We start from the raw sequence: 15,856 nt of genomic DNA, 5'->3' as shown, positions 1-15,856 counted from the left end.
GGCTGGCCTCCCACATTCTACCCTACGTAAACTTGAGGTCATCCAAAACTCTGCTGCCTGTGTCCTAACTCGCACCAAGTCCCGTTCGTCCATCACCCCTGTGCTCACTGACCTACATTGGCTCCCGGTTAAGCAACGCCTCGATTTCAAAATTTTCATCCTTGTTTTCAAATCCCTCCATGGCTCGCCCCTCCCTATCTCTGTAATCTCCTCCAGCCCCACAACCCCCCGCCCCCGGAGATATCTAATTCTGGCCTCTTGAGCATCCCTGATTATAATCGCTCAACCATTGGTGGCCGTGCCTTCTGTTGCCTAGGCCCTAAGCTCTGGAATTCCCTGCCTAAATCTCTCCGCCTCGCTACCTCTCTTTCCTCCTTTAAGATGCTCCTTAAAACTTACCTCTTTTACCTAGCTTTTGGTCACCTGCCCTAATTTCTCCTTATATGGCTCGGTGTCAAATTTTTTGTCTTATAATACTCCTGTGAAGCGCCTTGGGACATTTTACTACATTAAAGGCGCTATATAAATGCAAATTGTTGTTGTTAAGCAGGCCTTCGAGCCATTGGGGAAACACACAACTCTAGCTGTGGGTGATTTCTCTATGACCATTCCACAATTCATGTGGCAATTTAATTCCCATTTAGAATTATTTACATCTTATCAAATTAATGCTTCCCATTTGTAATACTGACCATAATTCATCAGGTCATGGGATAAAGTCCTATCTTCTGTTCCCTCTATTCATAAGTGTTCATGAAAGAAGCTACTTCCAACAATGGGCCTGAACTTGCGATTGGAGGCTTCCTGTGGGCGGATGCCTCAGATCATCAAATTTTCTGCGCGTTTACCTGGTGGTCCAGGAGATACGGAGGCTTCGCGATCCTGGGCCTCTCCTGGTAGAAATGCCTGGAGGCCCTGCGTATCCCAGGGGCGCAGGCGGTTCGCAAGCGCCCCATGGATCACGTGGGCCGGTCCAACCAATGAAAGAAGGGAATCCTCATTCATACTTTTGACAGTTCCGTACATAAGGAATCCCTGTAAGTATGAATGGGGATGACTTAAAAAATACTTGAACACGTGAAATAATTTTTTTTTAAATTACATATATAAAATTAATTAAAATGGCATTTAATTAAATATTTTAATCAAAAATTTGATTTTATGGGTGTGGTAAACCACTTTTATCGTTCACTATCGTTACACTATGGTTATCACTGTTATATCGTTACACTATGGTTATCACTGTTTACACTGTTGTATCACTACACGAGGTCGCCTCTTGTCACGCTGTTATACCTGGGCTGACCACTGCTGACTCCGCCCATGGCTCCACCTACTTGCCCAGGTATAAAGGTGGTCGACTGGCTGGTATTCCTCCTTGTTGGATCCGATCACCCACGAGGGTGGGCTCTGTTATTTAGCCAATAAAAACCTATAGTTACTGTCTTAACTCGTCGCTTTTCATTGGATGAATTGATAGGTATATCAATGGGGAAAAAATTGATATGTTTTAACGGGGCTAAAAATAAACTTACCTTATTGGACAGCGTTTTTAATGTATAAAAGTGATAAAATTTTATTTTTCTATTTTTTAAAACTCTTATGCTGGTAAAAGCAGGCCTTACGCCGGCTTTTACCAGGCGTATTCCACGGCCTTTCAGCAGGCGGAAGTTGGGCAAATAGCGCAACTCTCCACCCGCGGAGGCCCGTCTCCTGGGGATGCGGAGGATCTGTCGAGAAGATTCGTGACAGATCGCAAGTGCCGGGTTTTAGTGCATATGCTTGGCATGCCTAAACCCAGCACCTGCACGGCCCCTACGGGCGTGCACGCACCTCGTACACACCTCGTAGGAGGTCGCAAAATATGGCCCATAATATTTGCTGTTTGTAGAGTCATACAGCACAGACGGTGTTAATTCAAGCTGGAGCTATCTGCTCTAATCCCTTCCCCGTATCCTTTTATACCAAGCTGTGTGTCCAGGTGACAAACATTGAAATGTTATTAACATTGAAAGAGACCAGGACCAATGACACCTTTTACGTTGAAATTCGGTGATTGATGGCTGGTGTCATCACCAATAAGACAGGAGACAATTGGTCCCTTTTTAACGGGGCACCACCGAGAAACCGCAAGTTAAACCAAATTTAAATGAAGCTTAACAAATCAAATCAAAATGTTGTTTCTGGGGGTGGTGAAGCGATTCAGTCCCTCCGGTGCCCACCAGTGGTGGAAGGCCTCAAGCTCCATCTCCAGGGACACCCGGGTGCAGCACCAATTGCATAGCTGGACCAAAGATTGCAGATGGATTTCTCTGCAGATAAATATAAGTTCATGCACATTTGGTCAGGAGGCGCAATGAAAGAATTCCCAATAGTAAAGGCAGAATAGAGAAAGGATTTGAGTGAGATTGCTGACCATTTGCCGACCACATCTAGCTGGTAATGAAATAGTAACAAGACTGAACTTAAGGTTTTGGGAAATAGCTCAAAGACATTTGTCTGTGAGCCAAAATAAGTTATTCTTACCACATACATTTCATTGGTAAGCATGTAGTTGGAATGTGTGTAGCTTTGGAAAGGTTCTGCAAAGTTTCTCTCTGTTCCCCAAAGCTAAATTAACCAAAAGGTCGAGACTACTGTCAATCTCACATCCTACATTATTCATCTGTAACATTTCCAGTCCCAGGAACATTAATATTCCATACACCATTCCTAGTCATAAATCCAGCCAGCCCTTTTTAAAATCTGTTGACGTAGCATTAACTGCTTTTGCACATGGACGCTCAACCGGGAATACAATCATTTTAATCTCTTCTTGCTTAAGAACATCCCAGTCCTCCAGTTCTGCACTCCCTGTCCTAATAAAATAACTTACTTTGCAATTAAATTATCCCTTTTTTTCCTCAGCAGATGTCCGCAGTGCACAGCACAGCGCGTGTGTTAAGTGTCCTTTTCTCATTCTGAGTTTTATGTATCCCGCGGTTTCTCTTCCCACTGCTCCTTTTTGAATCTGTAAAAACTGGTGTTTCTTTACAAAAATAATTGTTACCTGCCTCTGAAAAGTCATTTGGACAGTACATAGGTTCACGATGAACTAACAAAAGAGAATATTAACAGATTGCACACTAAGGACTCGATTTTATTGGAGAAGGCGGGATGGAGTCGGGTTGCTTGGTGGGCGGAGTCCAGTCCCGCTGCTGCTTTAATCCGCTCCAGTTTTGCAATTTTAATTCAATTGGCCTAGTAAACCCCGGCGGGCACGCTGGCTGCTGCAATGAGTGGGAGCGGGTCTGTTGCTCTCCACTAATGAGGTCATTGCTGCAGTGGTTCTTAAGGGCCATCCTCTCATTTCTCCTTTTGGCTGCAGTTTGGATGGTCCCTGGCTGCAAATCAAAGGCTGCTCCCAGATTCGATGAGGACTCCCTCCAAGCTCTTGTGGAGGGAGTAAGAGGGAGCAGGGACATCCTGTTCCCTCGGGATGGTCAGAGGAAGCCTCCTCAGCAAAGAAAGACAGCCTGGCTGCACATTGCTGAGGAGGTCAGCGCAAGGTCTGTCTGTTCACACACCTGGCTCCAGTGCTGGGAACGATTTAATGATCTTCTGCGATCATCAAAAGTGAGTATCACATTGTTGAGGCTGCCGCGGAACACGAATGGAGGCTGAACCGATCTGAGGAACACATGGCTTTTATTACATTCTCTTGAGAGATGGCTGCCCCAGCTCTTCTCTCTGCTAAACCCGAAAACAGAATGAGGGCGACGCCCGTGCTTTTGTGTACACAGAGGGCGACGCCCGCTCCTTTGTCATGCCTTAAAGGCAGCATGCTTCTTAAACGCAAGGTGCCCGATTTATTGTCCACGGGCGGAAAAGTGGATTGCGCCCGTTTAGGTGGCGATCCGCCACACAGCTCCCCCCAGAATCCGCTTAGGAGGTGTGGACGAGACGGTGCGGCGGTCTGATGGGCCGGCCGGAGCGGCTCTTGTAGGATGCCGGTGGATGTGGAACGGCCGGGCGTGGAGCAGCCGGGTGTACTGGCTTGAGGGCAGGTTGGCTGCGTGGCGGTGGACGAGCTACTGGGACCTGCTCACCGGGCTCCGAGTGTGCTGGCTTGAGTTGGTCAACCGACACTTTTTCAGTCCTGTCGCCCACTTGTAGGTCGAAAAATTTGTCCCCAGCCGGTAGCACTTTGTAGGGCCCATCGTACGGGGGTTGACGGGGTCCGCGGTGGGCATCGTGCCGGACGAAAACGAACCGTGCCTGGTGCAGGCTTAGCGGGACGTGTGAGGTGGATTCGTCGTGCCGGGCAATGGGCACCGGGACGAACTGTAGCGCCGGTGAGGCGAAGTCGTGGCGTTGCTGGTCGGCTGACCAGGGTGTCATGGCGGTGGGCAGGAACTCGCCGGGTACGCGCAGCGGCTGGCCGTACACGAGCTCTGCTGCCGATGCGTGGAGGTCTTCTTTAACCGCGGAGCGCAGGCCGAGGAGGACCCACGGGAGTCGGTCGGTCCAGGCGCCGTCCTGGAGGCTGGCTCGAAGAGATGCCTTCAAGGATCTGTGGAACCGCTCACACAGTCCGTTGGCTTGGGGGTGGTACGCTGTGGTGCGGTGAATGGTCACCCCGAGATTGCGTGCGATGGCGGTCCAGAGTTCAGAGGTAAATTGCGGACCTCTGTCCGACATCATGTCGGAGGGGACGCTGAACCGTGCGACCCAGGTGCTGACGAAGGCTCTGGCGATGTCGGCGGTGGTGGTAGAGGTCAGTGGAATTGCCTCGGGCCAGCGCGTGGTGCGGTCGACGATCGTCAGCAAGTGCGTGTGGCCTTGCGACGGCGGCAGGGGCCCGACGATGTCCACGTGGATGTGGTCGAATCTACGTGAAGGGACGGTGAACTCCTCGAGGGGTGCTTTCGTGTGTTGCTGCACCTTGGCCCGTTGGCAGGCTAGGCAGGAGTTGGCCCAAGTACGCACATCCTTGCGAAGGCCGCGCCAGACAAAGCGGTTGGCTACCAATTTGATGGATGCGTGGGCGCCGGGGTGGGAGAGGTTGTGGAGAATCTCGAATACCCGGCGGCGCCAGGACGCTGGGACGACGGGCCGAGGTTGAGATAGGGATATGTCGCACTTGACCGTGACTGCGGTCGGGCCGCAGGCGACGTCGGCCAGGCATAGCCCTGGTAGGTTGGTAAGTGCGGAGAGCAGATCAGGGTCCATGAGCTGGTCTGCGAGTTGAGCGTAGTCGACTGCCAGGTGTGCGGCGTGGATGGCGGGGCAGGAGAGGCAGTCGGCTACCATGTTGTCTCGGCCGGAGACGTGTTGGATGTCCGTGGTGAACTCGGACACTGCCGCGAGCTGGCGCTGCTGCCTGGCAGACCAGGGGTCGGTTGTCTTTGCCATTGCGAATGTCAGGGGTTTGTGGTCGACAAACGCAGTGAAGGGGTGGCCCTCCAGCAAAAACCGAAAATGGCGGACCGCCAGGTACAGCGCGAGGAGCTCGCGGTCGAAGGTGCTGTACTTGACCTCCGGGGGGTGTAGTTGGCGGCTGAAGAAGGCAAGTGGTTGCCAGGCGCTGTCGACCCACTGCTCGTACACGGCGCCGACCGCGTGGTCGGAAGCGTCCATGGTGAGCGCTACTCTGGCATTGGGCCGTGGGTGCACGAGCAGGGTGGCGTCGGCAAGCGTGGTCTTGGTGGAGTTGAAGGCGGCTGATGCGTCTGCCGTCCATTCGACCGCCATCTTGCCGCTCCTGCCCCGGAGGGCTTCATACAGGGGCCTCATGAGGGACGCCGCTTTGGGGATGAAGCGGTTGTAGAAATTCACCATTCCGAGGAACTCCTGGTGTCCTTTGATGGTGGTGGGGCGGGGAAATTGCTGGACGGCCTGCACCTTGGTGGGCAAGGGAATGGCCCCAGCATGGGTGATGTGGTGGCCAAGGAAGTCGATCTTGTCCAGGCCAAACTGGCACTTGGCTGGGCTGAGGATGAGCCCGTGGTCGCTGAGGCGCCCGAACAGGATGCGAAGGTGTTCGAGGTGTTCCTGCTTGGAGGAACTGGCTACCAGGATGTCGTCCAGGTAGACGAACAGGAACTTCAGGTCCCGAAGGACCGAGTCCATGAGCCGTTGGAATGCCTGGGCCGCGTTTTTGAGGCCGAAGGGCATCCGCAGGAACTCGAAAAGCCCGAAGTGGGTGATTACGGCCGTCTTGGGGACGTCCGCGAGGTGGACAGGGACTTGGTGGTAGCCGCACACCAGGTCGACTTTGGAAAAGACTGAGCGGCCGGCCAGTCTAGCCGAGAAGTCCTGAATGTGCGGCACGGGGTACCGATCAGGGGTGGTGGCATCGTTGAGGCGGCGGTAATCCCCGCAGGGGCGCCAACCCCCGCCTGGTTTGGGGGCGATGTGGAGTGGGGAGGCCCAGGGACTGTTGGAGCGGCGGATGATGCCGAGCTGTTCCATAGTGGCAAACTCGGTCCGCGCGATCTCCAGTTTGGCCGGGTCCAGCCTGCGGGTGTGGGCGTACACTGGGGGGCCTGTGGTGGGGATGAAGTGTTCCACCCCGTGTTTGGCGACCTCCGCGGAGAAGGTCGGGTTGGTGAGGGCCGGGAATTCGGCCAGGAGTGCCGAGTAGTCATCCGTGGCCCGGGCGTGGCACTGTGACGCCATGTCGGCGGGTTGACGGGGGGCCATGGCGCCCAGGATGGGGGACATGGTGTTCATGTCCACGAGGCGGTGTCGAGGGATGTCTACCAGTAGGCCGTGGGCGCACAGGAAGTCTGCGCCGATGAGAGGGGAGAGTACCTTGGCAGTGATGAACTCCCATTGGTAGCGGCGACCAGCGAGGTCGAGGGTGACTGTGCGGGTGCCGTACGTCCGGATGTCCGAGCCGTTAGCGGCAGCCAGCGCCTGTCCTCGTTCGCCCTTTTGGATGTCGAGGGTGGAGGCCGGGATGATGCTGTGCTGAGCTCCAGTGTCGCACAGGAACCGGCGGCCGGTTTTGTCATCCGTGATGTACAGCAGGGAGCCCGCGTGGCCCATGGCCATCGCGGGGGCTGGTACGGGGGCGGACTTGAAGGAGCAGGGAGGTGTGCACCGTTGTGCCCTGGCACCGAACTGTGCGGGGTAGTAACAGTAGCCCGGGTTTGTGGGGCGCGAAGGCCCCGTGGGCCCCGTGGCTGGGCCTTGTGGCCACGTGGTGGCCGGTGAGGGGCGCGCCCAGGCTGTGGCTGCCAGGTCCGGAGCGACGTCGCGGCTGGAGTGAGCGGACAGCAGCTTGTCGGCCTCATCGGCCAGGGCTTCTAGGTCCGTGAGGCCGGACGCCACGATCGCTGGGCGGATGCTGGGAGGTAGCTGGCGGATGAACAGCGTGCGGAAGAGGGACCCGGGTGGGCTCTCATCGGTGAGTGAGAGCATGTGAGAGAGGAGGTCTGACGGTGAGGCGTCACCGAGGCTTGGAAGGTCGAGGAGGCGGCAGTTTCGCTGGTATGTCGAGGTCGTAAATTTTTTAAGGAGCGCGGCCTTAAGATGTGCATACGTGCCCTCCTCTGGCGAGTTCTGCAGCGCTATCCAGACCTTCGTGACTGTGGAGCTACCGAGTGATACGACGAGGTAGTCATACTTCGTCCCATCTGTGGTGATGTGTCGCAGCCGGAAACGGGACTCAGCTTGGAGGAACCAGGCTTCGGGCTGGTTTTCCCAAAACTCCGGCAGTTTCACGGAAACTGCGTTCGTGTCCGCCATTGCAGTGCTCGGAATACGTTCTGAGCATCGGGGTCACCAATGTTGAGGCTGCCGCGGAACACGAACGGAGGCCGAACCGATCTGAGGAACACATGGCTTTTATTACATTCTCTTGAGAGATGGCTGCCCCAGCTCTTCTCTCTGCTAAACCCGAAAACAGAATGAGGGCGACGCCCGCGCTTTTGTGTACATGCTGAGGGCGACGCCCGCTCCTTTGTCATGCCTTAAAGGCAGCATGCTTCTTAAAGGCAAGGTGCCCGATTTATTGTCCACGGACGGAAAAGTGGATTGCGCCCGTTTAGGTGGCGATCCGCCACAACATCACAGTTACCTTCACTCTGCTTCCCTCCTCTTCTCATCATCAGCGCTCTGCTTTGTGAACCTGCCCCTCCACATCCCAACTTACCCTTACTTCCCTTGCACCCTTACCTATCCATCTCTCTCTGTGTACTGAATCACTTCACCATCCTACTATGCAGCCCTCACACTCGCTCTCACTGTTATGCAATCACAACAAGCACAGAGAGGCTCCTCCCTCTTGCCACCTCACTCCATCTTGGTCTCCCTCTAAACTTCGATCTTCTGGATTCTTCGCACTCACTCCAACTCTCTCGCTGAAACTCCATTTGTGTCCCTCCTTGTAGGAAAAGATAGCCCACAATAAGAGGGAGAGATCCAAGCCAGGAGGAGGCCCTCCATCCCTCGCTACACTTACATTGGCTGAGGAGTCTGCTCTCGAAATCGTGGGAGGTGGCAAGGACCTGGAAGTGGGGGACGGAGAGACGACGCAGTTGAGGAACCTGGTGGCAGAATGCATTTTCAATCCCTCCCATTAAGATTTCATGATTGACTGCAATGGCATATGATCTTCATAGAGATTAACTTCAGAGCATCTGCACAATAGGATGTGTCCGCTACCTAAAAATCAGATGTCTAACTCATGCCTCTACTCTCCCACAGAACCATCGAGAGCCCCCCTCCCCACTGTCCAGGAGGAAGAGCCGGACGACTCCTCAGCGGAACCTGCGGCCTCTGAGGGAGCAGCGTCACCAGGACTCAGCGCACCCAGCACCAGCGCAGAGACGCACACCTCAGTGGGTCCTTCACCACATAGAGTAATGTTGTCACCTGGTGTATCACAGCTCACAAGTCAGCATCAGCAGATGGTGGAGACAGCAACAGCAGTGGGGAGTCCTTGTCGGAGGCCGCAGGGCGCTCCTAGCTCTGCTCAGCTGCATGTAGACACTGTGACTCTGGGGCCATCCAGAAAGAGAGCGGTGCTGGAACTTCAGGAACAAATGCAGGAGTCTCTAACAGGGTTTGCAACCACGGTAGCTGCGAGTGTGCAGAGAATGGAGGAGTCCATCTCAAACATGAGTTCTGCCTTTGTGAAGGAAATGGCTCATGAACGTGCTGCCTTGGAGTGGGTGGCAACCTCCATGGCGGACACAAGTCGCCAAACACAACAGAGCGTGGTGACTCTTCAAAATATCTGGTCTGCTCTGGAGGATAGATGGGCATCTATTGAGGAGAGACACCAGAGGTACATGGACGTCCCCATTATGAGGACTGTCAGTACTGAGACGGGTCCTCATGGCCCCACTGATGTGCAGCAAGGTGCTTTCCAGCCACTTGCTAGCAGTGAAGTGCGGTTAACTCATGAGAGGGATGTTGGTGGCAGGCAACAAGGAAGTGTGGGCTCCTCTCCAAGCGCTCGCACTCCCATGCCACTGCCGAGCCCTCGGTCAGAGCCCCAGATTCCTCACCCAACTGAGATGGCCGTCTCAGCCCCTGCACAGCCACAGGAAGAGCAGACTGTTGCGGAGCCTTCCCAGGCTCCCAAACCCAGAGGACGCCCGCCAAAGACGTCTAAACAGGCGCAGCATCAAATTGAGCAAGCTGCCTCTACATCTGCTGAAGCCACAGGGGAACCATCATGTAGAAGCACATGTAAGAGGAAGTTGAAACACAAATAGTCACAAGGGTAGTCACTTGGTTGTTTCGTTATTTTGTTATCTTTACAATGTCATCCTTTTGTGATGTTATTAAACTAAAGTGATGGCAAAGAGTTGAAGTTCTGGCCTATGTGTTGTGGGAAGTGGAGGTTGTTTGCACTCAGACAAAGTAGCCAGAGGGTATTCCGAGGAGCTCACACAGCAAGTGGTTTCCAGCTATAACACTCACAAGATTAGTAGAGTTGAAAAAGGCTTGGGCAAACCTCACACCACTAATTTGTGGCATCTGAAACGCAGAGATGTTGCAGGAACGCTGTGAAGCTGCTCGAGCAGCTGACAACAGTTCAAGCCCTTGCTGAACCCGACTCGATTCAGCTGGCATGTTGTTTTTGTGACAGCGGGCAGCATGCTGAAAAACCATAGAAATCGGAACAGGCAGTGAAAATAGGATTCTCCAGGCAGGTAACAAGCTGCTAACTGCCTTAACTGCCTGTCCCGCCGTTTGCTCTCGGGTCAGTTCGGGAGCGGGTGACCCGACACTTGCGAAAATCGCGTGGGGGCGGGTTCGCATCCCACCGGCAGTTTTTCCGATTTTCGCTCCCAGACCCGACTCCAGACCTGCCCACTCAGCTGAATTAAAATCGAGCCCCAACTTCCCAACAAACATGTTGGCAAAGCAAAATAAAACTACACAATAAATGTAATTCAGACATCAGTCACTTACACTCGCAAAGCTTAAGTCTTCCTGGAGACTCATTAATTTTGTACTCATGTCCTCCAGTTCTGTGATCATTTCACACACTTTAAAGGTTATTGCCACTGTCGCCATTTAGGTATGGCGTGATATGCACACAATTTGAAGTTGGTCGTTTTTAACATACCAGCCATATCCATTACCATTCAACATGCAGAAAACGAATGATTCTATGCGCACGTCTGTTGTCTCAATAAGGAAACTGCCAAAGTTTTTATATTTGCATGGATTAGTTTCAGTCGCCTAAGGGGTTGAGAGAGGAAGTTTCCAGATTTTTTTTTCCCTAATTGGCCTGGGTTTCTTTCACCTGTCCCAGGATCACAATTATATGGACCAGTAGGTCTTTTCCTGGCTGTCATTTTCATATGTTTGTTTGCATCTCCTGTGCTGTTACTCAGGTGCCATTTTAGGACAGGACTGAGACCATCAAAAAAAAAATTCTCCCCCTGTAAATGTCTTTTTCCCACTCCAATTCTTTGCATTGTCTGTCTTTTATCGCCACAGACTGTCTAAATCCGCAATATTTTTGCTTTTGCCTAAATCGATCGTGGTTTCTGTCTTACTCTTACTGCAAGTCTCTCCCCATATCTCGTGTTGGTGTGGGTCTTGCAGGCTCTTTTACTGTTGTAAGTACTCAACACCTAGCTTGCTCATTTTGGAGAAAAGAAGGCTTAGCATGCTCTTAAGCAATAGGTGTGGGAAGGGAGGAGCGTCTCAAACGTGCTCCCACGTGAATGGTAGATAGAAAATATAGGGCTGAGGCATCGGGCTGGGAGAGGCTGTGGCCAGGAGAAAGCGAGTGGCGTGAGATGAAACATGGAAAGAAGCAGGCGGTGGGGCTTTGACAATTTGGTGAGCGAAACAGGACCGCAGCCAAGATAAATTATGGTGGGGGGGGGGGGGGAAAGGAGGAGAAAAAAAAAGAGGCCGAGAAATGCTCAGATTTGGGGAGGGTGGCGGTAAAGAAAGGCACTGGGTGTGTGGGTAGACCGTAGAGTTTGAATGATGGGCCCACTGCAACTTTTACAGAGTAGAAGACAAAAAAATTATACCAAAAATAGTGGGGAACAAAGGGGCTAATGAGAGTGAGAAACTTAAAGCAATTAATATCATAGAATCAGAGAAAGTTACAGCACAGAAGGAGGCTATTTCAGCCCATCGTGTCCGCACCGGCCAACAAAGAGCTATCCAGCCTAATCCCACTTCCCAGCTCTTGGGATGCTGTAACCTGCAGGGCTACGGACCAAGTGCACATCCAAGTACTTTTTAAATGTGGTTAGGGTTCCTGCCTCTACCACCCTTTCAGGCAGTGAGTTCCAGACCCCCACAACCCTCTGGGTGAAGAAATTTCCCCTCAAATCCCCTCTAAACCTTCCACCAATTACTTTAAATCTGTGCCCCCTGGTTTTTGACTGTTATGTCTGACATTTGGTGATAGGTACTCGATTGCCTTGGCCTGAGCACATGGAGTTTGATAGTGCTGTGATCATTGTATTGTGTATAGGTATTCGATTGCTTGTGCCTGGAAGTGTGTGTGTGTGGCAGCCATATTAAAAGCAGCATGAACTGAACTCACTGACGGTCTCTGGATTATCTTTGCAAACGCAACATTTGGCGACAAGGATGGTTGAAATCTCTCTTCCACCACCTCCTCCCTTCCTTGCACTACCAGGTGAGCCCCCGATCCTATGGGTTCGCTGGTTACAGTCCTTTGAAACCTACCTCATTGCTCTTGGACTAGAAACTGTGAGAACGGCTCGGAAAAAGGCACTGTTATCCCATTGCTTGGGAGCGGAGGGCCAGCGTGTCCTTGGGACATTATGCACAGCAGACTCAATCCAAACATATGATGAGGCTGTGGCTCTGTTAAGCACACACTTCTCTGCCCCACAAAGTGCCCTCCTGCGGTGATTCATTTTTAGACAGTGTCACCAACTCCTCGGCGAGTCAGTGCATCAATACGTGGCTAATTTGAGGGGGTTAGCTAGCTCATGCAAGTTCGGTGCATTACAAGATGAGATGGTGCGTGATCAACTAATAGAGCACACAAACAACGTGAGAGTGCGTGAAAGACTGTTACTCGAGTCCGACGATCTGTCGTTGTCACAGGCAGTCAACATTGCCTTTCAAGTGGAGTCTGCAGCCGAATGTGCAGCGAAACTAGCACACACACCCAGTGACAGCGCCCTCGGCTCCGACAGCTCTGACACGGTAATGCTCGCGCGACGGCAGCAACGCGCGCTACCGCGGCAACAGTGTGGAAACTGCAGATCTCGTTCACATGCTACCAGCGCGCAGAATTGCCCCGCGCGCGGCCAAGCCTGTCGCAATTGTGGAAAACAAAATCACTTTGCCAAGGTCTGCCGCTCTGCCCCTGTTGCTACAGATGAACACTCTCAGTCCTCAAGCAGTTGGCCTACAATTCACAACGTGAGCTCTGGGCCAGTAGTGGCTTTCAAATCATGCACAATTAACCTGAATGATGTGTGCATCCCGCTGTTGTTGGATACCGGTGCCAGCGTCTCACTGCTGAATGTGGACACATTCAAACGTTTTTTCAGCTCCCTGCGCCCTCCACTACCCTTTGCGGGTATGGTAATTCGAAAATTGGACTAGTGGGCTCAGTCAACCTCACAATACGCTATGGAACAAAAGGTTTGCCAGATTTTTGTTTTCATGTGGCACGCCAAGGAGCTAACCTGATGGGATTGGATCTTTTCACTGACCTGGGTTTTTCTCTCTTGGACACCGGTGGGTCTGCGATTCTGCACGTCGCCTCACCGTGGCGCCAAACATGGCCAGCACTCTTCGAGGGTCTGGGCTGCCTGACTGCCTTCACCCACCAGCCCATGGTTGACTCCACTGTTACCCCTGTCATTCAGCCACTGCGCCGCATCCCGCTTGCTCTCCGTGACGGGGTCACAGCTGAACTAAAGCAGCTACTGGAAGCCGGCATCATCGAACCAGTTGATGCCTCCCCATGGGTCTCCAACCTGGTGGTCGCAACGAAAAAGTCAGGTGGTCTACGCATCTGTGTCGATCTTCGAGCAGTGAATAAGGCCGTAATCCCTGACAAGTATCCACTGTCCACGTCAGAGGAACTCACAGCGCAGTTCTATGGTTCCATCCTGTTCTCGAAACTGGACCTTCGACAGGGCTATCTACAGGTTCCCCTCCACCCCAGCAGCTGGGACCTCACTGCTTTTGTGACACATGCTGGCGTCTTTCGGTACACCAGGATGCCATTTGGACTTAGCTCTGCACCCAGCTGCTTCCAAAAGGTGATGGCCTCTGTGCTCGCGGGCATTCCTGGGGTGGCCATCTACCTGGATGACATCGTCGTGCATGGGCCCTCGACTTCCACTCACAACGAACGCCTTCACAGAGTTTTCACAGCTCTAGCAAAACACAAGCTCACACTGAATGGCGAAAAGTGTGTCTTTGCTGTTTCAGAGATCGAATTTGTGGGGTTTCGGTTGTCGGCTGACGGTATATCCCCACTCCAGTCAAACGTGGATGCCATTCACAGCATCCCAGAATCCAGCTCTGCAGCACAGGTTGCCTCCTTCCTTGGCATGACTGGGTACTACCTGAAGTTTTTGCCTCAGTACTCAGCCACCACAGCCCCACTGCGCCAGCTCCTGCGAAAGGATGAGCCCTGGGTGTGGTCACAAGCCTGTACGGAAGCTGTTCGCCTCCTCAAATCGCAGCTCACGTCGCCTCCAGTGTTGGCTCACTTTGACGTCGCCAGCCCCACCCTCGTCACCTGCGACGCGTCCGCTACAGCTGTGGGGGCGGTGTTATCGCAGATACAGAATGGAGTGGAGAAACCAATCACCTTTGCCTCCCGAGCCCTTCGCCCCACCGAACAGAAGTACTCAGTAGGCGAGCGTGAGGCGCTGGCATGCGTCTGGGCATGTGAGCGGTGGCACCTGCGAACCGATCACCAGGCTCTCACTGCCCTGCTGTCGACATCCAGCACGGGCCACAGACCACTGCGTCTACACCGCTGGTCTGACCGCCTCCGCCAATACAATTTCAGTCTCCAGTTCACACCAGGACGTGACAATGTTGTTGCAGATCTGCTCTCCCACACTGTCTCTGCCCCAGCCCCACTTGTCGGGTCTGAACAAGTGGAACAGGATATCGTCCAGATGCTGCACACGCCTCTCCAAACCACAGTCTCTCTCCAGGAGCTCAAAGAGGCCTCTGAACAGGATCCGGCCCTCTCCCAGCTGTGCACCTTCATCAGAGATGGCTGGCCTCGCAAGGTGCCTGAGGAACTGTCTGCCTACTCCAGAGTTAAAGAGGAGCTCTCCTGCTGGAATGACTCCTGTGTTGCACGTGGGCTCTGCACTGTGGTCCCAAGTGCCCTTCGTGCGCGTGTTTTATCCATGGAGCATGACGGCCACTTGGGCATAGTGAAGCTCAAACAACGATGCCGAGACCTAGTGTGGTGGCCGGGTATCAACAGGGAAATCGAGGCCCTGGTCAAGGACTGTGCAGCCTGCCTTGTAAGTGGCAAGACTGGCCACCAAGCTCCCCCACCCCTGCAACCCCTTGCCTGGCCCTCTCAGCCCTGGGAGCACCTGCAGCTGGACGTCTGTGGGGAGATCCATGGTGTCCCCCACCATCAACGGTTCCTAGTGGTGACCTATGACCTGCACTCAAAATGGCCAGAGGTCACTGCTGTGGGCTCCGTCACCTCTCGGGTCATCATTGATATCCTTGAGTCCCTCTTCTCCCGCTGGGGGCATCCAAAGGCCATCACCACAGACAATGGCCCCCAAATGGTCTCTTCGGAACTCTCCTCTTACCTTGAGAGCAAGGGCATCCGTCACATTCGCACAGCGTACTACCACCCCGAGTCAAATGGGGGGGTGGAGCGTTTTAACCAGACTCTGAAAAATGGCCTCAGAGCACGCCTATCCCAGGGGTGTGCGTTTGACAAGGCCCTCCTCCACCCACTGCTGCACTACAGAGCCTTCCAGCATTCCACTACAGGGGTCTCACCCGCATCCCGCATGCTAGGCCGTGAGATCATGCTGCCCCTTGGCAGGCTCTGCCCCTTGCTAGCTCAGAGCCCTGCTCCACCGGCTCAAGCCACAGTCGCTAGACAGCAGGAGAAGATGAAACTCCGCTTCGACCAGTCGAAGAGGGCCAAGGCGCCCAACATCTCAGTCTCTGATTGGGTCAGAGTCCGCAGGCCTCACCGCAATAATAAGATGGCGTCATTCTGGTCCTCCCCTCTCCAAATCAGCCGCCAACTTGGACCAGCCACTTTCTGCCTCACTGACGGCTCTCGGTGGCATGCCAGCCGCCTTCGGAAGGTGCCAGCACCCCCTGATGCGGGATTATACGGACCTAATCCCCAAGCCTTACCCCCAGAGTGGCGGGATGCACATGTGGCTCA

The sequence above is a fragment of the Somniosus microcephalus genome, chromosome 12 (genome assembly GCF_052327205.1).
Source record: "Somniosus microcephalus isolate GS21.2 chromosome 12, FLI_Smic_1.0, whole genome shotgun sequence".
Classification (NCBI taxonomy): Eukaryota; Metazoa; Chordata; class Chondrichthyes; order Squaliformes; family Somniosidae; genus Somniosus; species Somniosus microcephalus.
The sequence above is the reverse complement of the archived record's forward strand: the minus strand, read 5'-3'. Positions refer to the sequence as shown.